Here is a 24,736-nt window from a genome sequence, read left to right on the forward strand (position 1 = left end):
TGGGGTTGAGGTTCGCGGAGCCCCGCGAGGAAGCGGAAGCCTCGCTCGGCGGGGGATTTCCTCCGCCGCCGGCTCCGACCCGCGCTCCCAGCGCCGCACGCGGCGCGCCCCAGTCTGGATCCGCCCGCTGTGGGATTCGGTACCGGCGATCTGCGGCCGAGGGTCGGAGGGAGACCGGCCGGAAAGGGCGCAAGGAAAAACGAATCTTTACAGTTTAGGATGGTGGAGAAGGAGAAGGGAGGAGTCAGAGACTGTGTTACTTTCCCTACTTTGCCAAGGACTCCAGGGAGAGTTCTAGTTTTAGTTAAAACGAGAAAGGCAGCATCGACATGACCTGACGTCATGATACAGCGCTGTGGGACAATCTGAAAGTGAAATATGAAAAGCTCAGGTTCTCGTGTCAGGATGGCCGAGCGGTCTAAGGCGCTGCGTTCAGGTCGCAGTCTCCCCTGGAGGCGTGGGTTCGAATCCCACTCCTGACAGAGTTTTTTTTTTTTTTTCCCCCACCCATCCTCACTTTGCTCCATACAACAAATACAATTGAATTCATGGAGAAAGGAGCATTGCTTAATCGACACCTCTTTGCCCTGCGTATCTGTATATGAATATATGCTTCGTTGTGATTATGGGACTGAATCTATTTTTTTTTTTTTTCTGTATTGTAGGCAGGAGAGGTCTATGAAATTAAAAAGCAGTTGAGACTCAGACCTATACCTAAGTATGAAAAAAAATTTGAACACTTTCTATGTGCCAAGCACACTAAGGTAGGCAGATATCAAATTGTCCTCCGACTGAACAAGGAAAAGCTCTCAACTCAGATCCCTTCATTTGCTAACCTGGCCGGAGTCTTCTAATGCTCAGACAGCCGTGTCAAACTGTGCTGGACCTCATACTTCCCATCACCGTGCCCCGCCCACTCCTACTGTTGCAGGGTGGACTGGGGAGACCCCTGGGCCCAGAGGCCGCCGCCCAGGCAGTCCCTCTGATGTGGACAGAGGCTCTTAGTCTTAAGACAAGAGAAAAATTCAGGGAGAGACCTTGGTGGTTGAGCGGTGAAAGTGAGGAGTTTATTAAAGAGAAAGAGCGCACTCTCGAGATGTGAGAGCCGGAGCGCTCAGGGGAAAGTTGCGCTCAGGGTTCGGGTCTCTTCTATTGACAGCTGTTAACCAGGGAGTCGAGTCTTTATCAGTTGGGGAGGAGATTTCTTTGGGAGCAGGGTTTCCGTCCTTTTCTCCCTTACTTGGTCAGTTTCAGGCCTTCTTTGTTTTGGACCTGTCTGGCCTGATCTGCCTTTCTTGAGGCTTTAGTTTTGGAATGCTGCCAGGCTAGGTATCTGGCTTTCCTGATAGATAGATGACCCTGACTCCTTTGCTGCCATCCAGACCCCCCAGTTAAAACCTAACCAGCTGCTGACTCTACCACCACCACCAATTCTAATTCAGTCCCTTTGCTTTGTCACCAAAACCCAGAAAATGAATTCAACAGAACGAATCAGGAGACATAACACAGAGGAAAGGTAAGCTTGCAGAGTTTGTTTTTGCAAGAGCTACTTTTTCCTGGCGATCACACAAAAAGATGCTTTCAGATGTAGGAGGAACTGGTTATGAAAGAATCCCGTTGCCCTTCTAGGAAGAGGACAGAACTGTCAAGATGAAGAGGCTGGATGTGTGAGGTTCACGAGAGTGAGGGGGTGAGGACGGAAGGATTCTTCAGGTCTACGAACAAGAGTTTGCTAAACAAACTGCACTCCTTGTTATTTACTAGACTTTGGTCTTGGGAAGTCTGCCTGCAGCATAACCTATACAGAGTTGTTGGGAGGCTTAGATGAGAGCCTAGGAGCTTATTAGAAATGTGGACTGTAGCCTGCATCTCAGACCCACCAAACCCAAAGTCCATAAGATCTCCAGGTGAGGCACATACATATGAAAGCACTGGTCTAATTTAAGTGCCTTTGCACAGGTTGATCTTCAACTTGGAATATCCTTTCCCTTGCTTCTCACCAAGACACGTTTTACTCAGTATCAGCTGAGCGCTCACATATGTCAGACACTGGGCCTAGAACACAAGATCAAAAGTTAAATTAAAAACTATGTCTAAATGAAAGACAGTGACACCATATTCATAAGAGAGGCATGAAAAAAGATCAAGTTGACCTTAACCATGTGATCAAGGTGAACATCACCAGTGATTCATCCTGTTGCCATCACATACCTCTGATCAGATTCATGGGAGATGGACACTTCACCCAGTGGCATTCTTCTCAAAAACTTTGGTCTAATCATGAAAAACATCACATAAACCCAAACTGAGGGACAACCTGCCAAATACCTGGCTGGTACCCTTGAAAACATCAAGGTCATGAAATACAAGCTCATGAAACACAAGGGAAGAGTGAGAAACCGTCACAGATTGTGGGTTAAACATGATGACTAAATGCAGCGTAGGATCCTGGGTCGGCTTCTGAAATAGTAAAAAAAAAAAAAAAAAAAAAAAAAAAAAAAAAAAAAAATTAGTGGAAAAACTTGAAATCTGAATACAGTCTACAGTTCAGTGAGCTGCATTATACCAATGTCAGCTTCTTAGGTTTTACAAGTCAGATCTTAACTATAGGGGAACCTGGGTGAAGGATAAATAGTGACTCTCTGAAGTATCTTCATAACTCCTTGGTCAATCAAAAATCATTACACAATAAAAAGTCCCTTAAAAAAAAAAAAAAAACAACTTAAAAATGGCTGCCTGTGAGGAATTGAAAGTGGGGCAAGAAAATGTTCCTTTTTTCATTAGAAGCCTTGTGGCAACATTTAATTTTTAAATATTGGGCGTGTATTTTGATTTAATTTGCTGTAATATTCTTGAGGAGGAACTGAGTGACATAGGTGTATTTACACTAACCAAACTACGTTAAAAAGAGAACCGCAGGCCCAGGATGGAGTCACTTATGCTGGGCCAAGTCACCAAACTGGGGCTTAATACCTAACCTAATTGCGGTTTCAACCTCCCCCAGAAATATAGTCTTAACCAGTCAGTGAGGGATGTTCTAGTCAGTACCAATGAGGGACTCCCTCACCCAGGCCCTCTCCATCCCCCAAAGGAGGAAGAGGTAAAACCCCCCTCCCCCACCCTGTTCTTAGCCCTAAAGGAAGGTGACCTTGTCTGGAACAATCCTTTCTTTTCTTTGGGCGACTTCCTTGCCTCACCCTTCTTCCTATAAAAACCTTCCATTTTGAACAAGGCATTGGAGCTCCCCTTTGCTTTCTAGATAGGATAGTACCCAATTCTCACTTACTCAAGCCAATGAGATCTTCAGATTTACTCAGTTGTTCTTTAAAGTTGTTCTTTAAAGATGCCTATTATACAAGAAACAGTCCCCAAAGAAACAAAACTGGTAACAACAGTCATTTAAAAGTAGATGAAGTCGTGTGTTTAATAGATACAACACAAATGAGAGGGTCTGAAATGTTTTCACAACAAAGCACAAGAGAACTTTCCTTCTTACAGCCTCTATGTGTTTTTAAAGAGAGAATGAGATATTTGTTGTTGAAATGCTAAGGAACCTTGTGAGTGTTGTGAGTAGGCAGTTGAGCTCCAAAAGGAGACCTGGAAGCCAGCATCGAGGAAGCCATGACCAGCTATGGGAAGGTCAGAGGCCCCCACAAGGAGCCAGATCAAACCAGGCAGGCCCAAGATGGCGATGCTATAACCAACCTGACCAAATGAGGAAGAAAAAAGCTTGAAACCCTGCTTCCTGCCCCACTTAATAAATATTCTCTGCCCCCTACTTAACAGCTGTGAATAAGAGATAGAAACCCAAACCCCACCCAAACCCAAACCCAAACTCTCTTGCCCTCCTCCTCCCTCTCTCCCTGCCTCCCTCCTTCCCCCTCACTTGGCCGCTCTCACATGTGCTCTCATCTGGCAAGAGTGTACTTTCCACTTTAATAAACTTCCCCGCTGGTGTCATTTGTCCACAGTGCTCTGTTGTCTGCTCTGAATTCATTCTCTTGACAAGACCAAGAACCTTCAGTGACTCCTTGGGGTCTAGCTGGGTTGAGGCCCCAGGGCCCAGGGTCTCCCCGGTTCACCAGATAACACAAGTACCATCATTCCTCTTGGGAAGTATGATCAGGTTGGGTGGTCCATGTTGGAAGTTGGGAGGAAACTCAGGAAGGGGAAAGTATTAATACAGAGTGTGTATGCGATATCCTCTTTTGGAGAGCAGGTTCCTAATTTAAAACCAGGATGCCTATTATACAAGAAACATGGAGGACTTAGGCCAGATGCAAGGAAAAGAAAGTAGTTAAAAATGCAAAATGACAGGTACAGGAGAAGTGGGTTGTTTCTGCAACCCTCTTTCCACCCACTAGAGACAACCCTTAGCTGCTGTTACTGTAGCCTTGCCCCAGCCAAACCCACCTGCATTTCTGAGATACAAATGCATCTCCCGTTGCTCACAGAAGAGATATAGTGTGAACTGGGTTAACTGGGAACTAACTTGCACCAGTCTGTCCTTGCTCTCATAGTGTCATTTATTTAACTGGCAGTAACACCGAGCCTGAGGACACTTCCCAGCTTCAGTCATTTGCTATCAAAAGCACATATTCGCTTAGTGAATAATGTAAATAGTACAATACAATACACACTTTTCTCCCAGGGTTCAGCATCCAACTGTATTCTATAAGACTAACATATCCAATTTCACAACATCTGGGGGAAATTCTGATAATAAGTAGAGTTGCTGCCTGTTTGTGAGGTGACAACGCACAGGCTCTAGAATCGGGAAAGACAGGATTCTCAATTCCAACCTGCCCCTCCATCGCCAAGGCACACCGAATTGCTGTGTGACCTTGAGTAAAGTGCTTAACCTCTCTGAATCTCAGAATCCTCATCTTCGGGAAGAGCTACTCCCCTATGATGTTGCCATGGGGATTAAATTAGATTATGCATGATGCATGACAGGTACTTACTACACAGCTGACACTCAACTAAGTTAATTAGTAATAGCCAGTATTTGTTGCTCATATGCTGTATGCCTAACATTCTTCGTCACTTCTTACCTAGACTAATTAATTGAACCCTCTTGGCCCTCCTGAGATAGATCCGATTTCATCACCCCCTCCCCCATATAGACAGTGAGACTGAACCTCAGAGAGTTTAACTTGCACCATATACAAAGGAATAAAGCTGCAAACCCAAGCAGAGTGATTCCAACATTGTCATTATGACGCACGATCGTCAATTTTATTATTACTACGATCATCATCACCGTCACTCCAGGGCGCAGCAGCAGGAACCAGATGGGCCCACGCTATTTCTCTCACACACATAAGAGCAACAGTGACTTTAATCACACCACTCGAGGGACTCTCTCCAGAGTCCGGAGAAACTCCTTCGGTCCAGTGTCCGGGAGTGGGGCTAGTTCCCCGGAAGAACAAGGGGTAAGGTCACTTGACTAGAGGTAGCTGATTAGCATATGAATGATCTCAGGGTATTAGGACACTAGACAAACTAGAATCCCAATAGATGAATTTTTATCTGAAGGTCACACATGGGAATCTTGCCCGGACTTAAAGTTTCTCTCCATTCTTCACTTTTCCAAATCTCTCTCCTAAGGCTCCAACTCCCCGAGAGGGCCAACGCTCCCCCCGGCGGGTGCTGCCCGAACCCCGAAGCCGCCAAAGCCGAAAGCGTGGCGCCGAGCGGATAGAGCCGAGGCTTCAGGGCCAGGACGTCCGAGAGCCTTTTTTGTTGTTCTTGTTTGAGTCGTAACATTTTCCTGTCGTGGAACAGAAAGGCACTGCTTTGGAAAGGATGACTCAGCAAGGACCAGATTCCCGTAGTGGAAGGGAGCTGGGGAAGCCGACGAAGTTAAAGGATGGCGCCCGGACCCGACGAGCTGTGGGCATTGGTGGTTCAGTGGTAGAATTCTCGCCTGCCACGCGGGAGGCCCGGGTTCGATTCCCGGCCAATGCAAACGAGAGTGGCTTATTCCGTTGCTTTTTTTTTTTTTTTTTTTCCCCTTTTTAACGAGGCGCTTTTCCATTCTTGGATTTGCGACAATGAACTAAACGAAACCAGCTAGCTGGAGCCAGTCTTCTTTTGTTTTGTTTCTCCTCCTTTACTAAGTCACTTCCCTCTGAGGAACGCGGGGCCTGGAAGGAGGAGGCCCATAACCTGCGGTGAGAACACCCGGCTCTTGAGACCCGTCCCGGACGCTCGCTCTCTCGGGTTTCCGAGGGGCAGAGGGGCATTGTCCCAGAGGCCGGCTGGAAAACACAGGATGCCCAAAGGAGGAGACTTTTCGGAGACGTGAGTGTGGAAGTGGAAGAAAGAAAACAAAATGCCTTTGTCATTTGCCCGCTGGGGAGTGGGACCGGAGTCTCCCAGGCAGGCAGAAGACACTCCCTCCTACACTCACCAGGCCAGTCCCTAAGAGTATGTAATCCACTGCAACATTAAACTTCAGTAGTTTATTAAAGGAACTTAAAGTTGACTTTTGTGTAATATATTGTTATTGGCCTAATTCAAAAGGAACTAATTTTTTTAAAAAGAGAAACAAAAACCCGTTCTCCAGAAGTGGCTGTTTTCTCCTCAGAAGGCTTGAGAACCCTTCTTGGAAGCTCAGGGGTCTTTGAAGGTAGCTAGGTAAGTAGGTAGGTAGGAGGTAGGTAGGAGTCAGGGTGCAGAGGTCAGCCTGGCTTCTGGACTGGGTTTCTTGATCAACACTCTCTCCCTGTGTACTGGTGAGAAGGAGCTGGCAAAGTCTGCTACTGGAGAACACAGCTATACTGGAATCAGTCCTGGTAATGGGTCCAGGAAAAAAGGGAATGTTTGAAGAAGTGTGGAATGAATTACTTCCACAGTGGAAAATCAAACAGTCCTCAAAAAGAAGGAACCTATTTCATAGCCCCAGAAGAAAGAGGAATTGTCAGCTTTAAATTCATTCACTCTTGGAGTCTAGGCCAGCCAGGCCTGGGTATCACATTTGGGACATTTTAGCCAAGGGCCTGCAAGAGAAGGGTCCTCACCTCAGGAGGAAATGTGGTCTGGCCTGGGATCTGTGCTCTGGCCTGTTCAGAAACTGTCTTGTCTCAGCTCCTCCAACATTCTCTCCCAGCCCTCAGCAGCTCAAAGCCCCACCCATCCACCCCGGGCCCCAAGAATTCCAGGGAGAACTAAAGCAAGCCCCCCGAACATTAACCACACAAGCGCGCTTCCAGAGCCATTCATTTCTTTAGTTTTTAATTCAGAGAGTTTCCAATATAGAGGAGCTTATGTTGCTGTGCTGACTTCATACTCACACTTAAATACATCCACTTATGTTTAGTAACTTAGCTTGAGTACCTTCAGAAGTAGAACAAATTTAAAGTGATAACATAAAGAGGCATTATGAGGGATGCTCATGATCCAGTGCTGAGTGCAAAAACCAAGCTGTAAAGAAAAATGCATAGTACAATCCAAAACAGTGTATATAAAAGGTTGATAATGCCAACTACCTGTATATCTTTAAACAAGTCATTTTGACCATCTGGGCAATACCTTCCTCAATTTTAAAATGAGGAGATTAAACTACGTCATTTATAAGGAATTTCTAAGCTTTAAATTCTGATTGCGGGGCGCCTGGGTGGCTCAGTTGTTAAGTGTCTACCTTTGGCTCAGGTCATGATCCCATGATTCTGGGATCGAGTCCCACTCAGGCAGGATCCCTGCTCAGGAGGAAGCCTGCTTCTCCCTCTTCCACTCCCCCTCCTTGTGTTCCCTCTCTCGCTGTGTCTCTCTCTGTCAAATAAATTAAATCTTTAAAATTTTTTAAAAAATTAAATAAAATTCTGATTTCAAATGCTAAAGAATGTACTCATTCCACGAATTTTTGAGTGCTTTATCATGTGCCAGTCACTGACCTACACTCTAAGTATGGCAGTGAACAAAACAAAGGCCCAGCTTTCCTGGACGTCACATTCTGATAGGAGGTGGGGTAGTCAGGCAAAAAACAATTAAACAAATCAAAACCTGGTACATCAATTGGTAATGAGTACAATGATGGAAAATAAAATGGGAGGCGGGGATAGTAAGGGAGTGGGGTTACGGTGTACGAAAAGAAGGCCTCATGATCAGGTGACATTTAGGTCAAGGCCATGATGAAGCATGATGTGGATATCTGTTAGGAAGAATATTCTAGAAACAGAAGTCACATGACCCCTGAACAGAAGGATAACAGAGCAATAGATGAGGTCAGAGAGAAGGAGGGGGCAAGCATATGCAACACTTGGTGGAACATTGCAAAGCCTTGGCTTTTACTTTCAAGTGCGAGGAGAAGCTATTGCTTAGCCTTGGGTAAAGAAATGACAAGTAAAACACACATTTTAGAGGACAATCTGGCTGTTGTGGTGAGAATAGACTTTCGGCAGCAAGCACGAGTGCAGAGAGACCAATCAGGGGCCCATTGCACAATCCGGCCCAAGTGAGAGATGATAGTGCCTTGGACAAGGTGCTAGTGGTCAGCTTGCTGGACTTATTTTGAAAGTAGAAGCAGAATTTACTGAGTTTCCATGCATTTGAGGAGCCTCTGTCTGGGATCTGTGAAAACACATTTGCTGTAAGTTCCTGTAGAGCTGCCTGGGCTGACTCTGGGCCTTGACCTTCAGAAATCCAATGAGGGTGGGGCCTCTTACAACGTAGCTCTGGAGATCACTGGCCCCCTTTTTTTCCTGGAGGCTAAAGGGTAGCTGGAGGCTCCTCAGCCAGGTTGCTGTAGAGAGGGGCTGAGGGAGGAGGAAAGCTACGGCCTGAACCAAGGCTGCTGCCACCACTGCTGCTACAGTTTAGCAAGAAAGGCCAGGAGGGCCTTGGCTCTGATTGACTTTGCAATTTCTCCAGTCTCCCTTTGAGCTTTGAAAGTCTCTCTACATGGACAAAGATGGCCCCGTGTCCAGACAAAGGGGAGTCCCATCACTTGGCAGAAGGTGATTTGATACCAAGGTGGAAAGATGAATAGAATTGCCAGATGTATAGGAGATGCAGAGGGACGGGGAGAAATGATGGTTGTTCAGGCAGAAATTTGGAATAAACAGTCAGGTCCCCTCTGGGGAGCCTCTGTGAAGCCACCCAAGCCAGGGGCTAAGGCCAAGGCCAAGACCCATCAGGTAGCCCAGAAAGTCTTCAGAGAGTCTCTTCATCTCTCTCTCTTCCCAAATAAAGCACTGGATCAGCATCTCCTGAAGGGTGACCTTGGGTTCATCTGTTCTGAGGGACACTGATACAAGTTACAGAGGAAGAAGGATTCTGTGGTTACCTAGCTTTTGGCAAATGCCTTATATAACTTAGTTTAAAAGTTTTCTTTGCAATAGGGCTTCTTGGAGTCTTTAATGGGCATTATGAATATACAAGAAGAGAAACAGTGTAGCAGAATATTCTGCATTATTTTGGCCAAAGAACCCTTCATTCCGAAAAGCTGAGTCTCAAGGAATTATGGGACTGGGGAGCTGCTTTTGGAAAACATGGAGCTGGGAAATCCAGAACATATCAGCAGGTTCACTCACTGGGTAGTATTCACTGATCAACACAAGTGAGACCCCCAAAGACCCCAATAATTAGACAGCAGCAGCTAACAAACAAGATGGGTTCCCTCAGATGAGGGGAAAGAAACTAACGTTTTAATCAGGCCAAGTGACTGCGGGAAACAAAGGCAGTCAGTGTATTAGCATAGGCAGACAGTTGGGTTCTAACGGGAGACCTGGAAGAGCAGTGAGGAAGCCATGGGCAGCTCTTGGGAAGGTCAGAGGCCTGTCCTGGCAGCCCTCCACCAGAAGCCGGATCAAACCAGACAGGCCCAAGATGGCAGGTGCCATGACAGGAAACCCTTGACCAAATAAGGAAGACACTGCCCCAAGTAGTGAATTTTCTGCCCCCTAGTTAACAACTGTGAATAAAAGATAGACCCCCCACCCCCAGGGCACACATCCCGTACTCTCTCTTCCTTCCCCCTCCCCTCCCCTGTCTCGCCATAAACTTTCCCACTTGTGTCACTTGTTAGCTGCTCTGTGTCTCTCCTGGAATTCCTCCTCATGACAATGATGTAGTTCTTTTGAATGTGGGTGTGTTATTGGTGGAGTCTGAGCTGACATCCAAGAAAGAACTCTTGAGATGTCTTTAGTACAAAATGGTGGGTTGTTTTTTTTTTTTTTTTTAAGTGACAGTACAAAGCTGTTTTTTTTTTTTTTTTTTAAAGATTTTATTTACTTACTTGACAGAGAGATCACAAGCAGGCAGAGAGGCAGGCAGAGAGAGAGAGAGGGGGAAGCAGGCTCCCTGCAAGGCAGAGAGCCTGATGCAGGGCTTGATCTAATGACCCTGGGATCATGACCCTGGGATCATGACCTGAGCGGAAGGCAGAGGCTTAACCCACTGAACCACCCAGGCACCCCAATATGGTGATTTTATTAAAGCACATGAACAGGACCCATGGGTGGGAAGAGCTGTCGTGTGCTGCTCCCTGCTGCCCTGGGATTCTGAGGAGCAAGTGATTATATACCTTTCGGTCAGGAGAAGTAAAGATAAGGGAAGGGACTTTCAAAATGTTAAAGAAGATTCAGGATCTTGGGGAATGTTACAATCTGCCTATCTTAAGTATTATCACTGGGCTGCAGGTTATAAAGACATTACAGGTAAATGGGAGAGTGTTCTGGGTGAATAGCAAAGGCAATACCAGTTGCTGTTTGCTAAATAGAGACGGATTTTCCATTTTAACTAAGGATATGGAGTAGACACACACCACCAGATAAAGGGCTAGGAGAAGAAACAGCATCCTGGTAAACCTGACAGGTAAACTTGCTGCTAAGCACACCTCAGCGCAGTGCTGTCCAATAGAAATGCAACGTGAACCACATATTTAAATTCGCATATGTAATAGCTTCATTTGCAAAAGTAAGAAGTAAAAAAAGTGAAAGTAAAAAAATCATCTCATCTCTAATGACGATGATCCCTCTAACTTTTATGAAATTGAAAGTCTATAATTCTTACATGCTAGCAACGGTCCTATATGTTAAAACTTACCAAATAGTGCACTTGGACATACAATATGTTATTGTATGTCATAATACACAAATAAGCCTCAACCATACATCAATTTAAACGCTTAATTCTAAAAAAATTTCAAATATTAATATAGACAAACGACGTAAACCCTCATTTACAATAATCTTACGTTTTGAAATTCAGCTTTACATGAAAAGTATGTAATTTATCAGTTTACATAATATATAATATATTTGCATTTATCATACTGTAATCCATCTTACTAAACTACAAAAATTTTTCTTAAGACATTTTATTTACTTGTGAGGGAAAAACTGAGCATAAGTAGGACCTCCGCAACATCTGCCAAATCCAAATGCTTGTGATGCAAAGAAGAAAAGGTAACGTGGGAGGGAGCAGAAGCCTGCCTTGGGGGAGGGCGCTTGGCCACGAGATCAGGGAGTAGCCATGTAGCTTGGGCTAAAGGGGGCAGGTGCCCAAAGGAAAAAGAAAGGCTTCCCTGACCGGGAATCGAACCCGGGCCGCGGCGGTGAGAGCGCCGAATCCTAACCACTAGACCACCAGGGAGCGTCAGATGTCCCGCCTGGCCCGCACCCCCTGGACCCGGGGCCTCCATACCACCCACTCGCCTCTGCATGGGCTCCAAGGCCCCTGCCTGGCCACCCAGAGCCACCCGCCCGCGCTGCCCATCCACCTGCCCCGCCGGCAGCGCCCTCAAAACGCCGCGCGCCTCCTCCCCTCCCACCGCCGCTCGACCTGGGGACCCGCTCCGTCCTCAGCACCTCAGCACGCCGGCCTCCCGCGCTCCGGGCTCCCGGCTGCCACGGGGCCTGGCCACCGGGGTCCTGGAGACGCGCAAAAGGTTGGCCTGCTGCGTTGGCCGGGAATCGAACCCGGGTCAACTGCTTGGAAGGCAGCTATGCTCACCACTATACCACCAACGCTGCACAGCCCGGGCCGCCCCCAGACGCCCGCCCAGGGTTCGGCCCCGGCGCCTGCACCCTCTCTGGTCACCGCCTCTGGCCACCGCCTCCACCGCCCAGCACGCCTTGGCCCTGCCCCGACGACCCGCCCATCCACAGCGCGGCGCTGCTGCACGGGCCAGCAGCGGCCGCCCGCCGTCCCACCCGCGCCAGCCCCACGCGGCTGGGCCGCTCCGTGGGCCCGCCCGCCTGCCAACCGCCTCTGGGAGGCGCTGGCGCCGCCCGGCCTCTCCTGGTCCCACCGCCGCCCCCCACCCCCCTTTTGCCGGCCGGGAAACCCGGCCTCCGAGATCCGCGTCCCTCCGGCCACGCGCTCCCCCTGGGCCTTCTCCACAGAGTGCTGGCGAAGGCCACATCCCGCGCCCACGGACGGCCCGACACACCCGCGGCCCACCCGTCCCCCGCGCCCCGCCTCGCCTCGCCTCGCCGTGTCCCGTCCCGTCCCGTCCCCTCCATCCGTCCCAAGCCCCCGCCCCAGCCGGACCGGGCAGCGTCGAATCACCGGGGAGCCCCGGGCACCACGGAAGGCCCTGGCTGGGCTGTGGCGAGCCCGCAGGCGCGCGGCCCCGACGCCGAGGAAGGCAAAAGGGTGGCGGTGGTGGACGGTGAGCAGGCCGGCCGGCCGTCGTGGCCCTGGCGGCCTCTGGCCGCACGCTGGAGGAAGGAGGACAAGCGCGCTGGCGGGGCAAGCGTTCGCAGAGAGCGGGGGCGGCGCCCGCGGCGACCAAAAAGGGCGTCTCGCCTCCCCGTCGGGGAATCGAACCCCGGTCTCCCGCGTGACAGGCGGGGATACTCACCACTATACTAACGAGGACGGCGGCGGCCATCCGGCCGCCCCACCGCTCTCCGCCTGCCTGCCCACGCCTACCCCTGCCCTCGACGCCCTGCTGTCCACGGGCGCCCGCCGCCTGCCGCATTGGACCCGACCCCAAACCAACGTCGTCCGCCATCCCAGCAGCTCCCCTGCCCGACTCGGGGCGGACCCCGCACCCAGACGCCCGCCCAATACTCCCAGGGCGCCGCGGCCTCTGGCCTGGCAGGCGGGGATCGCGCGGGGAGAAGCCGCCCCACGGGACAAGCGAGGCTGCGACCGAGAGGACGGGCGCCCGGGAAGGGCAGAGGCCGAGGAGGGTGAGGGGGGGAGGAGCGGGCACGGGGGCGCGGGGCGGGGAGCGGCCAGAGAGCAGCCCTCTGGGTGCGCGGTCGGGGCCGTGCGGCGGCGGCGGCGGCGGCGGCGGCGGCGGCGGCGCCAGGCGAGTCGGCGGGCTGTGCTCCCTCCCGCTGGGCGGCGGCGCGCGTCCCCTGGCTGGCGCACACACACCGCCGCCAGCCTGCGGCAGCCTTGGCGCCGGGTCCCAGCCAGGCGAGCGGCGACGCGCTCAGCCCCGTCGTCAGGATGGCCGAGCGGTCTAAGGCGCTGCGTTCAGGTCGCAGTCTCCCCTGGAGGCGTGGGTTCGAATCCCACTCCTGACAAGCCCACCTTTTGCCCTGCCCTACCGGGGCACGGGACCCCAGCGGGCCCGGACCCCGCCCTACGGCAAGCCCTGTCCTTGCCTGACGGGCCGCCCCGACCTTGCACCCCAGCGCCAGGGGCCCAGGGCGGAGCTGCGACACCTCGACCCTCCGCACCACAGGCTTTGCGCGCACACGCCCTCCTCCACCCACTCGCGCGCCTTTCCCACCTGATCCCACACCCGCAGGCCCGGGCAGCTTGGCAGCACCTCCCTCCTCACGTGCTTTCCGAGGGCTGGGTTCTAGTCCCTCCCACCGGCCCCTGCAGACCAGCGGCGGGCGCCAGTGCCGAAAGCCCTCCGCCCGCCGACCTCGGTTCTCCCCCGGGCTCGTGCCCGCCTGAACAGTGCCTCGCTCTCAGAGCCGTGCGCTTCCGCCACCGGGAGCAGCCGGTGGGGCCCCCTGTCCTTTCCGCACGGCCCCCTCTCCCTTCTCGCCTCTCCCCACTCAGGTGGCCCGCGCTGCCCACGAGCCTCTTCCACCTGGACGCCTTACCCTGGCCACACCTGCCTGCCTCGGGCCGGGGACCCAGGTGGCCCAGCCACCTGCTGGCCGGCCCACCACGCGGCCCTGCCGTCGGTCGGCCTGGCCCAGGAGTCCAACCCGGCATTATTGCTCCCCTGAGGGCGGGACGGAAGGAAGCCCTGCATCCCCAGGCCTCCCACCTGGGCGCCCCAGGCCCGGCCCGCCCGGCCACAACCCGAAGACCCCAGCGCGCTCCCTCAACGCGCTCCCTGTCCGCCAGCTAGCCAGCAGCCCCTCCGCCGAGAGCTCCTGCCTCTCCACCACCGGCCCGAGTTGGATCCCCAGGGAGAGCTGCGGGCCAGAGCTCAGACACCTCGCTTCGCTCTCCTGGCCTCAGCGGTACTCGGCGGCGCCGGCGGCGCTCGGGGGCCTCCATGTCCTACAGACGACACGCGGGCGGCGCGCACGAGCCCCCGCAGACACCCACCCCACCACCCACACACCCCCACCCACACTCCCGCCACCCCACGGCACCCCAGGTGCGCGCACTCGGCCCGCTCCGTTCCCCAGCGCCGCGGGATCGCGCCCACACGGCCCGGGCGGGAAAGCCATCCGCCAAAGGGCCTTTAAAGGGGTGGGCGGAGAGTAGCTGCCTAAGGGAACGGCAGCGCTCAGCTGCACCTGCCCCCAGATGATCGCCCGCGCTGGGTGGGGTTGGGGCTCTGGCCCGGCTTCCTCCGGCTCCTGGCTTCCGCGCGGGAGACCCCGGCAGGGCAGCGTCTGGCGGCGGCCCTGGACCAGGGAGAAAACGCAGGAGGAGCCTAGTCCGCCTCCGTGCGCCTGTGCCTCGCTCCGCCCGTCTCCGCCGCGGCCGCCGCTCCCAAGCGCTCTAGACGTGCGTGCAGCCTCCTCTCCCGACCGCCCGGCTGCCTCCTGCTCCAGCGGAGCGGGAAGCTCACGCGACTGGCGCTGGCGCTGGCGCAGGCGCAGGCGCTGGCGCTGGCCCTGGTCCTGACCCCGGCCCCGTCCCCGGCCCCGGCCCCGGCCCTGGCCCTGGTCCTGGCTTGGCTCCGGCTCCGGTTCTGGCTCTGGCTCTGGACCGGACCGGTGTTTGGAGCCGTCGGTTGAGCACCACCATCGGCGCATGGGTGGTTCAGTGGTAGAATTCTCGCCTGCCACGCGGGAGGCCCGGGTTCGATTCCCGGCCCATGCAGCACGCCGGCGTCCCCTTTTGGCCCAGCGGCTACAGCGCGCATAAGGGCACGCGCGCCCGCGCCCGCGCCCGCGCGCGCTCCCGACTTCCTCTCTCCCAGGCTGGAGCCGGCTGGCCTCAGCCAGCTCCGCTCCTTCCGCGAAGTCCCGCCCCTGCCTCTGCCCCGACGCCCCTTCCCTTCCTCTCCACTTGGCTCCCCCTGGGCTCAAATTCTACCCACTCCCCAAGGACCCTGGCCCCTGGCCCGACACACGCTCTCCGTGCCCCTTTTCTCTTCAGGACCCTCAGCACCCCGCTTCCCTTCCGGCCCTGCCGCCGCCCGACCACACACCCACCCACCCCGCAGCTCAGCTCAGCTCGCCCAAGCGGGCGCCACGCCCCACCTCCACGCCGTTCGCCACACTTGCTCGCTCCCTGCATCACTCCACCCATGGCTCCAAGGTTCTGCTCTTGGCACAACCAGGAGCCATGAACTTGCCACCCTGATACATCCCATTCTCCCGCAGGGGCCCTCACAAACTCTCTAGGGCGCACCCCGGACGGCCTCCCCCCTCACACACACCCCGCGCCCTGCGCTCTGTATCCTTCCTCTGCCCTACTTGGCCCCCGTGTGCTTCCCACTCCGCCGCGCTTCCAACGCTAAGACCACCGCCAGCACCAAGCTCCCCCTCCACCACCGCCAACCTTCCCCTCTTGGCAATAGCAGCAGCCCTGGCGGCAGCAGCGGCGCCACCAAGCCCACCAGCATAGCGGCGCCTGGACCACTGCCGGCACCAGCACCAGCACCAGCACCCCTGCGGCCGCAGCCAACAGCAGGACCAAGTCCACCGCCACCGGCTCCGTGGCCAACAGCGCTCAAGTCCTTCCCCATCACCGCCACTGTCACCGACGCCATCACCAAGAGTACCACGTCCACCTCCAGCGTATCGCCGCGGGCATCATTGCCAACGGCGCCCAAGTCCTCCCCCGTCAGTACGGCCACCCCGCGCCCCACCGAGTCCACCGCCCATCCCCAGGAACAGCGGCGACAGGACCTAGTCCACTGTCGCCACACTGGCCCCGGCACCAGCGCCCACAGCACTGACGTGCTTCACCGTCCCCGCTGCCATGAGCAGCACGACCGAGCCCACCACCCGTGCGCCAGAATGGGCTTCGTTGCCAGAAGCACCGAAGTCTTCCTCCTCCTCCACCACCACCACGCCCCCGGCACTGACAGCATGGCCCACAGGACCGATGTCCGTTCCCGCCACCGCCGAAATCGCCGCCGTCGCCAAGACCACCGACACCACCACCCACCACAGCAGCCCGGGGACCCTCACCGATGGACGGCAGAGGTCCACCACCACCATCCTCACCAGCAGCGGCGGCAGCACCCAGTCGTCCACCCCCAGCGACACAAGGACCAGGGCAGCCTGCGCCGCCACCGACACCAGCCCCTCCTGCCCCAAGAGCCCCACGCCTGTCCCCGGGCTCCACGCCCCCTCCTAGCCAAGTCCTTCTCAGGGGAGAAAGGGAAAAAGATCCAGCGTCGCCTTGGTCCCTTTGGCCTCTCGGAACCCCAACCCCAGGACGACCCCCGACACGTGACTGGCCGACCGGATGACAGGCGGTTGCGATCTCCCCGGCGGGGCCTGGACCCAAGGCACCCCCCCACGGCCCGACCCCCGCTAGGCCTGGTCCGAGACCCGGTCCACTCCCTCTCTCTCGGTTGCCCTTGCCCGCCTGCCCGCCGGCCCGCCGGCCCGCCGGCTTCCCACCCACGCCCCTCGTATGCCACCCATTGGCCCCACGCCCCCACGCAGCACGGCACAGCACAGCACAGCACAGCACAGCACAGCACAGCCAAAGCAGAGCGGTCTTCGCCGCTCCCCACACCTCCTCCGCGTCGGTCCTCTGCCACCACGGGGGCCCTCCAGCTTTCTCGCACGGCACCGGGGCCCACTCCCCACCACTCACCGCCGCGTGCTGCTCCTGCCAGCCTCCGGGCTCCACCCGTCCGCCCTCCACCCCCGTCCCCCCGACCCTTGTACCCCCTACCCAGCTCTCACACTCAAGGCCGGCCGTCGGTCTCCGCCTCCCACGGGATCCTCAGGCGCACTCCCCCTCTGTGCCCTCCTGTCCCTCCCATGTCATCCTCCCGCACAGGTGCGCACACGTGCCAGGCAAGGTGCTGGGCAAGGGGCCCCTGCCGTCCCGAGCCTCTGCGGAGACCCGGCCCGAGTGGCCAGCCGCAGTCTCCGCAGGGTCCCAGCACACCCACCATTCCTCGCCCCGCACCTCCCCCACCGACACACACACCCTTGCTGCCCCCGGACCTCCCCTCTTTCTGGGATCCTTTTCCCCCCGTGGGAGGCCACCCAGGGCAGCCAACACCTGCATCCTGCCCCATCCCCCACCTCTGCTGACCCGACCCCCACCCCCGCACACCCACCCCCACGCGAGGCTGCTGAGGGGCCTTGCTGGGATCACGGGAAGCATCTGGACGCCCACAGGGGCTCCTTCCCACCGCTGCTCCGACCACGTCCCGGTCCTGCGGGGGTGGGCGGCCGCGGCAGCTGGGGGCGGCGCACGGGCTGTCCGCTGGGGCTCTGTAGGGAGACCATCCCTGAGCGGACAGCCAACCCTCCGCGGACGGGGGGTGCGGGTGCTGACGGGAAGGAGACTGTGCTCTGTGACGGAGCCGGAGGAGCACCAGGACGAGAGGACACCCCGGGCCCGGGGTGGAGAGAGGGGCAGAGGAGATGCGGGCTAGGTGTGCCTTGAGGCGCCCCTCGGAAGGCCAGAAAGGTCGAGGGCTGGAGGGGAAGGGAGGGAGGCGTTGCGGGGAACGCGCTTGCCACTTTGCCTTGGACTCAGGCGACTGGTGATGCCATTTGAAGGGAGTGTTGGCCCCAAGGCCACCCTGCGTGTGTCCGGTGGGCCTCCACCCCCTCGAGGCGGCTGGGCTGTTGGGTTCTCCCCGGTGGCCTTCTGCACCTCCCCGCTCTCCAACCTCCACTGCCCGGGGGTTGGGCTCCCGGGATGCGCCCACATTCGCTTTGCCCACTCCACGTGCCGGGCGCCGCGGTGCGCCTCTCTCCTCCCATCCCCGATGGAGCTCGCCACCCAGGTGACCCACCACCGCAGGTGCCGGGGAGACGCCGCCAACCCCGGGGTGCCCGGTGGTGGGGAAGCCGGCCCCAGCGGTGGCCGGCCCGAGGGGCGGGGGCCGGGGAGGGAGGCGACCAGGGGCTCCAGCAGGTGACCCGACTCCCACTCCCACCGCCCCCTCCACTTCAAGGCACTGACGCCGCCAACTAGCACCTCAGGATGCAGCTGCAAGGGGTCGCTCGTCACGGGCGGCCCCGGTGCCGCGGGAGAGTCCAAGCCCCTGTGGTGGTCGGCCGTCCGGGCGTCCGTCGGTGGCCCCTCCGTGGGGACGGAGGCGGTCGCGGCCTCTGGGGTGGTGGCCGAAGGGGGAAGGGCGGGCGCGGACGTCCCAGCCCACCTGCGAGGCCAAAAGGCTTGGTCTGGCGTTGGCGACAGGGCAAGGCTTGGGCTGGACGGGGCGGCTGGCCTGGTGCGGGCGCCCTGGCCACGGGGCCAGGGAGAAGCCATGGAGCTTGGGCTAAAAGGGGGCGCGTGCCGAAGCGCTGCCGAGCTGGGTAGGCCGAGAGGAAGAAGAAAGGCTTCCCTGACCGGGAATCGAACCCGGGCCGCGGCGGTGAGAGCGCCGAATCCTAACCACTAGACCACCAGGGAGCGTCAGATGTCCCGCCTGGCCCGCACCCCCTGGACCCGGGGCCTCCATACCACCCACTCGCCTCTGCATGGGCTCCAAGGCCCCTGCCTGGCCACCCAGAGCCACCCGCCCGCGCTGCCCATCCACCTGCCCCGCCGGCAGCGCCCTCAAAACGCCGCGCGCCTCCTCCCCTCCCACCGCCGCTCGACCTGGGGACCCGCTCCGTCCTCAGCACCTCAGCACGCCGGCCTCCCGCGCTCCGGGCTCCCGGCTGCCACGGGGCCTGGCCACCGGGGTCCTGGAGACGCGCAAAAGGTTGGCCTGCTGCGTTGGCCGGGAATCGAACCCGGGTCAACTGCTTGGAAGGCAGCTATGCTCACCACTATACCACCAACGCTGCACAGCCCGGGCCGCCCCCAGACGCCCGCCCAGGGTTCGGCCCCGGCGCCTGCACCCTCTCTGGTCACCGCCTCTGGCCACCGCCTCCACCGCCCAGCACGCCTTGGCCCTGCCCCGACGACCCGCCCATCCACAGCGCGGCGCTGCTGCACGGGCCAGCAGCGGCCGCCCGCCGTCCCACCCGCGCCAGCCCCACGCGGCTGGGCCGCTCCGTGGGCCCGCCCGCCTGCCAACCGCCTCTGGGAGGCGCTGGCGCCGCCCGGCCTCTCCTGGTCCCACCGCCGCCCCCCACCCCCCTTTTGCCGGCCGGGAAACCCGGCCTCCGAGATCCGCGTCCCTCCGGCCACGCGCTCCCCCTGGGCCTTCTCCACAGAGTGCTGGCGAAGGCCACATCCCGCGCCCACGGACGGCCCGACACACCCGCGGCCCACCCGTCCCCCGCGCCCCGCCTCGCCTCGCCTCGCCGTGTCCCGTCCCGTCCCGTCCCCTCCATCCGTCCCAAGCCCCCGCCCCAGCCGGACCGGGCAGCGTCGAATCACCGGGGAGCCCCGGGCACCACGGAAGGCCCTGGCTGGGCTGTGGCGAGCCCGCAGGCGCGCGGCCCCGACGCCGAGGAAGGCAAAAGGGTGGCGGTGGTGGACGGTGAGCAGGCCGGCCGGCCGTCGTGGCCCTGGCGGCCTCTGGCCGCACGCTGGAGGAAGGAGGACAAGCGCGCTGGCGGGGCAAGCGTTCGCAGAGAGCGGGGGCGGCGCCCGCGGCGACCAAAAAGGGCGTCTCGCCTCCCCGTCGGGGAATCGAACCCCGGTCTCCCGCGTGACAGGCGGGGATACTCACCACTATACTAACGAGGACGGCGGCGGCCATCCGGCCGCCCCACCGCTCTCCGCCTGCCTGCCCACGCCTACCCCTGCCCTCGACGCCCTGCTGTCCACGGGCGCCCGCCGCCTGCCGCATTGGACCCGACCCCAAACCAACGTCGTCCGCCATCCCAGCAGCTCCCCTGCCCGACTCGGGGCGGACCCCGCACCCAGACGCCCGCCCAATACTCCCAGGGCGCCGCGGCCTCTGGCCTGGCAGGCGGGGATCGCGCGGGGAGAAGCCGCCCCACGGGACAAGCGAGGCTGCGACCGAGAGGACGGGCGCCCGGGAAGGGCAGAGGCCGAGGAGGGTGAGGGGGGAGGAGCGGGCACGGGGGCGCGGGGCGGGGAGCGGCCAGAGAGCAGCCCTCTGGGTGCGCGGTCGGGGCCGGGCGGCGGCGGCGGCGGCGGCGGCGGCGGCGGCGGCGGCGGCGCCAGGCGAGTCGGCGGGCTGTGCTCCCTCCCGCTGGGCGGCGGCGCGCGTCCCCTGGCTGGCGCACACACACCGCCGCCAGCCTGCGGCAGCCTTGGCGCCGGGTCCCAGCCAGGCGAGCGGCGACGCGCTCAGCCCCGTCGTCAGGATGGCCGAGCGGTCTAAGGCGCTGCGTTCAGGTCGCAGTCTCCCCTGGAGGCGTGGGTTCGAATCCCACTCCTGACAAGCCCACCTTTTGCCCTGCCCTACCGGGGCACGGGACCCCAGCGGGCCCGGACCCCGCCCTACGGCAAGCCCTGTCCTTGCCTGACGGGCCGCCCCGACCTTGCACCCCAGCGCCAGGGGCCCAGGGCGGAGCTGCGACACCTCGACCCTCCGCACCACAGGCTTTGCGCGCACACGCCCTCCTCCACCCACTCGCGCGCCTTTCCCACCTGATCCCACACCCGCAGGCCCGGGCAGCTTGGCAGCACCTCCCTCCTCACGTGCTTTCCGAGGGCTGGGTTCTAGTCCCTCCCACCGGCCCCTGCAGACCAGCGGCGGGCGCCAGTGCCGAAAGCCCTCCGCCCGCCGACCTCGGTTCTCCCCCGGGCTCGTGCCCGCCTGAACAGTGCCTCGCTCTCAGAGCCGTGCGCTTCCGCCACCGGGAGCAGCCGGTGGGGCCCCCTGTCCTTTCCGCACGGCCCCCTCTCCCTTCTCGCCTCTCCCCACTCAGGTGGCCCGCGCTGCCCACGAGCCTCTTCCACCTGGACGCCTTACCCTGGCCACACCTGCCTGCCTCGGGCCGGGGACCCAGGTGGCCCAGCCACCTGCTGGCCGGCCCACCACGCGGCCCTGCCGTCGGTCGGCCTGGCCCAGGAGTCCAACCCGGCATTATTGCTCCCCTGAGGGCGGGACGGAAGGAAGCCCTGCATCCCCAGGCCTCCCACCTGGGCGCCCCAGGCCCGGCCCGCCCGGCCACAACCCGAAGACCCCAGCGCGCTCCCTCAACGCGCTCCCTGTCCGCCAGCTAGCCAGCAGCCCCTCCGCCGAGAGCTCCTGCCTCTCCACCACCGGCCCGAGTTGGATCCCCAGGGAGAGCTGCGGGCCAGAGCTCAGACACCTCGCTTCGCTCTCCTGGCCTCAGCGGTACTCGGCGGCGCCGGCGGCGCTCGGGGGCCTCCATGTCCTACAGACGACACGCGGGCGGCGCGCACGAGCCCCCGCAGACACCCACCCCACCACCCACACACCCCCACCCACACTCCCGCCACCCCACGGCACCCCAGGTGCGCGCACACGGCCCGCTCCGTTCCCCAGCGCCGCGGGATCGCGCCCACACGGCCCGGGCGGGAAAGCCATCCGCCAAAGGGCCTTTAAAGGGGTGGGCGGAGAGTAGCTGCCTAAGGGAACGGCAGCGCTCAGCTGCACCTGCCCCCAGATGATCGCCCGCGCTGGGTGGGGTTGGGGCTCTGGCCCGGCTTCCTCCGGCTCCTGGCTTCCGCGCGGGAGACCCCGGCAGGGCAGCGTCTGGCGGCGGCCCTGGACCAGGGAGAAAACGCAGGAGGAGCCTAGTCCGCCTCCGTGCGCCTGTGCCTCGCTCCGCCCGTCTCCGCCGCGGCCGCCGCTCCCAAGCGCTCTAGACGTGCGTGCAGCCTCCTCTCCCGACCGCCCGGCTGCCTCCTGCTCCAGCGGAGCGGGAAGCTCACGCGACTGGCGCTGGCGCTGGCGCAGGCGCAGGCGCTGGCGCTGGCCCTGGTCCTGACCCCGGCCCCGTCCCCGGCCCCGGCCCCGGCCCTGGCCCTGGTCCTGGCTTGGCTCCGGCTCCGGTTCTGGCTCTGGCTCTGGACCGGACCGGTGTTTGGAGCCGTCGGTTGAGCACCACCATCGGCGCATGGGTGGTTCAGTGGTAGAATTCTCGCCTGCCACGCGGGAGGCCCGGGTTCGATTCCCGGCCCATGCAGCACGCCGGCGTCCCCTTTTGGCCCAGCGGCTACAGCGCGCATAAGGGCACGCGCGCCCGCGCCCGCGCGCGCTCCCGACTTCCTCTCTCCCAGGCTGGAGCCGGCTGGCCTCAGCCAGCTCCGCTCCTTCCGCGAAGTCCCGCCCCTGCCTCTGCCCCGACGCCCCTTCCCTTCCTCTCCACTTGGCTCCCCCTGGGCTCAAATTCTACCCACTCCCCAAGGACCCTGGCCCCTGGCCCGACACACGCTCTCCGTGCCCCTTTTCTCTTCAGGACCCTCAGCACCCCGCTTCCCTTCCGGCCCTGCCGCCGCCCGACCACACACCCACCCACCCCGCAGCTCAGCTCAGCTCGCCCAAGCGGGCGCCACGCCCCACCTCCACGCCGTTCGCCACACTTGCTCGCTCCCTGCATCACTCCACCCATGGCTCCAAGGTTCTGCTCTTGGCACAACCAGGAGCCATGAACTTGCCACCCTGATACATCCCATTCTCCCGCAGGGGCCCTCACAAACTCTCTAGGGCGCACCCCGGACGGCCTCCCCCCTCACACACACCCCGCGCCCTGCGCTCTGTATCCTTCCTCTGCCCTACTTGGCCCCCGTGTGCTTCCCACTCCGCCGCGCTTCCAACGCTAAGACCACCGCCAGCACCAAGCTCCCCCTCCACCACCGCCAACCTTCCCCTCTTGGCAATAGCAGCAGCCCTGGCGGCAGCAGCGGCGCCACCAAGCCCACCAGCATAGCGGCGCCTGGACCACTGCCGGCACCAGCACCAGCACCAGCACCCCTGCGGCCGCAGCCAACAGCAGGACCAAGTCCACCGCCACCGGCTCCGTGGCCAACAGCGCTCAAGTCCTTCCCCATCACCGCCACTGTCACCGACGCCATCACCAAGAGTACCACGTCCACCTCCAGCGTATCGCCGCGGGCATCATTGCCAACGGCGCCCAAGTCCTCCACCGTCAGTACGGCCACCCCGCGCCCCACCGAGTCCACCGCCCATCCCCAGGAACAGCGGCGACAGGACCTAGTCCACTGTCGCCACACTGGCCCCGGCACCAGCGCCCACAGCACTGACGTGCTTCACCGTCCCCGCTGCCATGAGCAGCACGACCGAGCCCACCACCCGTGCGCCAGAATGGGCTTCGTTGCCAGAAGCACCGAAGTCTTCCTCCTCCTCCACCACCACCACGCCCCCGGCACTGACAGCATGGCCCACAGGACCGATGTCCGTTCCCGCCACCGCCGAAATCGCCGCCGTCGCCAAGACCACCGACACCACCACCCACCACAGCAGCCCGGGGACCCTCACCGATGGACGGCAGAGGTCCACCACCACCATCCTCACCAGCAGCGGCGGCAGCACCCAGTCGTCCACCCCCAGCGACACAAGGACCAGGGCAGCCTGCGCCGCCACCGACACCAGCCCCTCCTGCCCCAAGAGCCCCACGCCTGTCCCCGGGCTCCACGCCCCCTCCTAGCCAAGTCCTTCTCAGGGGAGAAAGGGAAAAAGATCCAGCGTCGCCTTGGTCCCTTTGGCCTCTCGGAACCCCAACCCCAGGACGACCCCCGACACGTGACTGGCCGACCGGATGACAGGCGGTTGCGATCTCCCCGGCGGGGCCTGGACCCAAGGCACCCCCCCACGGCCCGACCCCCGCTAGGCCTGGTCCGAGACCCGGTCCACTCCCTCTCTCTCGGTTGCCCTTGCCCGCCTGCCCGCCGGCCCGCCGGCCCGCCGGCTTCCCACCCACGCCCCTCGTATGCCACCCATTGGCCCCACGCCCCCACGCAGCACGGCACAGCACAGCACAGCACAGCACAGCACAGCACAGCCAAAGCAGAGCGGTCTTCGCCGCTCCCCACACCTCCTCCGCGTCGGTCCTCTGCCACCACGGGGGCCCTCCAGCTTTCTCGCACGGCACCGGGGCCCACTCCCCACCACTCACCGCCGCGTGCTGCTCCTGCCAGCCTCCGGGCTCCACCCGTCCGCCCTCCACCCCCGTCCCCCCGACCCTTGTACCCCCTACCCAGCTCTCACACTCAAGGCCGGCCGTCGGTCTCCGCCTCCCACGGGATCCTCAGGCGCACTCCCCCTCTGTGCCCTCCTGTCCCTCCCATGTCATCCTCCCGCACAGGTGCGCACACGTGCCAGGCAAGGTGCTGGGCAAGGGGCCCC

At 60.1% G+C, this 24,736-nt stretch overlaps 12 non-coding genes across 12 annotated transcripts; 6 read left to right on the forward strand and 6 right to left on the reverse strand.

The window, feature by feature from the left end:
- The first annotated feature begins 399 nt into the window (after positions 1 to 399).
- Positions 400 to 482, forward strand: TRNAL-CAG (transfer RNA leucine (anticodon CAG)). Its single transcript has one exon. It is a non-coding gene; the product is annotated as a tRNA-Leu (tRNA).
- Positions 483 to 5,899: 5,417 nt separating this feature from the next.
- Positions 5,900 to 5,970, forward strand: TRNAG-GCC (transfer RNA glycine (anticodon GCC)). Its single transcript has one exon. It is a non-coding gene; the product is annotated as a tRNA-Gly (tRNA).
- Positions 5,971 to 11,526: 5,556 nt separating this feature from the next.
- TRNAE-CUC (transfer RNA glutamic acid (anticodon CUC)) lies at positions 11,527 to 11,598 on the reverse strand. The gene has a single exon. It is a non-coding gene; the product is annotated as a tRNA-Glu (tRNA).
- Positions 11,599 to 11,903: 305 nt separating this feature from the next.
- Positions 11,904 to 11,975, reverse strand: TRNAG-UCC (transfer RNA glycine (anticodon UCC)). The gene has a single exon. It is a non-coding gene; the product is annotated as a tRNA-Gly (tRNA).
- Positions 11,976 to 12,756: 781 nt separating this feature from the next.
- On the reverse strand, positions 12,757 to 12,828 carry TRNAD-GUC (transfer RNA aspartic acid (anticodon GUC)). The gene has a single exon. It is a non-coding gene; the product is annotated as a tRNA-Asp (tRNA).
- Positions 12,829 to 13,404: 576 nt separating this feature from the next.
- Positions 13,405 to 13,487, forward strand: TRNAL-CAG (transfer RNA leucine (anticodon CAG)). Its single transcript has one exon. It is a non-coding gene; the product is annotated as a tRNA-Leu (tRNA).
- Positions 13,488 to 15,133: 1,646 nt separating this feature from the next.
- On the forward strand, positions 15,134 to 15,204 carry TRNAG-GCC (transfer RNA glycine (anticodon GCC)). The gene has a single exon. It is a non-coding gene; the product is annotated as a tRNA-Gly (tRNA).
- A 3,669-nt stretch (positions 15,205 to 18,873) lies between these two features.
- Positions 18,874 to 18,945, reverse strand: TRNAE-CUC (transfer RNA glutamic acid (anticodon CUC)). The gene has a single exon. It is a non-coding gene; the product is annotated as a tRNA-Glu (tRNA).
- Positions 18,946 to 19,250: 305 nt separating this feature from the next.
- On the reverse strand, positions 19,251 to 19,322 carry TRNAG-UCC (transfer RNA glycine (anticodon UCC)). The gene has a single exon. It is a non-coding gene; the product is annotated as a tRNA-Gly (tRNA).
- Positions 19,323 to 20,103: 781 nt separating this feature from the next.
- TRNAD-GUC (transfer RNA aspartic acid (anticodon GUC)) lies at positions 20,104 to 20,175 on the reverse strand. Its single transcript has one exon. It is a non-coding gene; the product is annotated as a tRNA-Asp (tRNA).
- Positions 20,176 to 20,756: 581 nt separating this feature from the next.
- Positions 20,757 to 20,839, forward strand: TRNAL-CAG (transfer RNA leucine (anticodon CAG)). The gene has a single exon. It is a non-coding gene; the product is annotated as a tRNA-Leu (tRNA).
- A 1,646-nt stretch (positions 20,840 to 22,485) lies between these two features.
- Positions 22,486 to 22,556, forward strand: TRNAG-GCC (transfer RNA glycine (anticodon GCC)). The gene has a single exon. It is a non-coding gene; the product is annotated as a tRNA-Gly (tRNA).
- Positions 22,557 to 24,736: the final 2,180 nt, after the last annotated feature.

Source organism: Mustela lutreola, chromosome 14 (genome assembly GCF_030435805.1).
Source record: "Mustela lutreola isolate mMusLut2 chromosome 14, mMusLut2.pri, whole genome shotgun sequence".
Classification (NCBI taxonomy): domain Eukaryota; kingdom Metazoa; phylum Chordata; class Mammalia; order Carnivora; family Mustelidae; genus Mustela; species Mustela lutreola.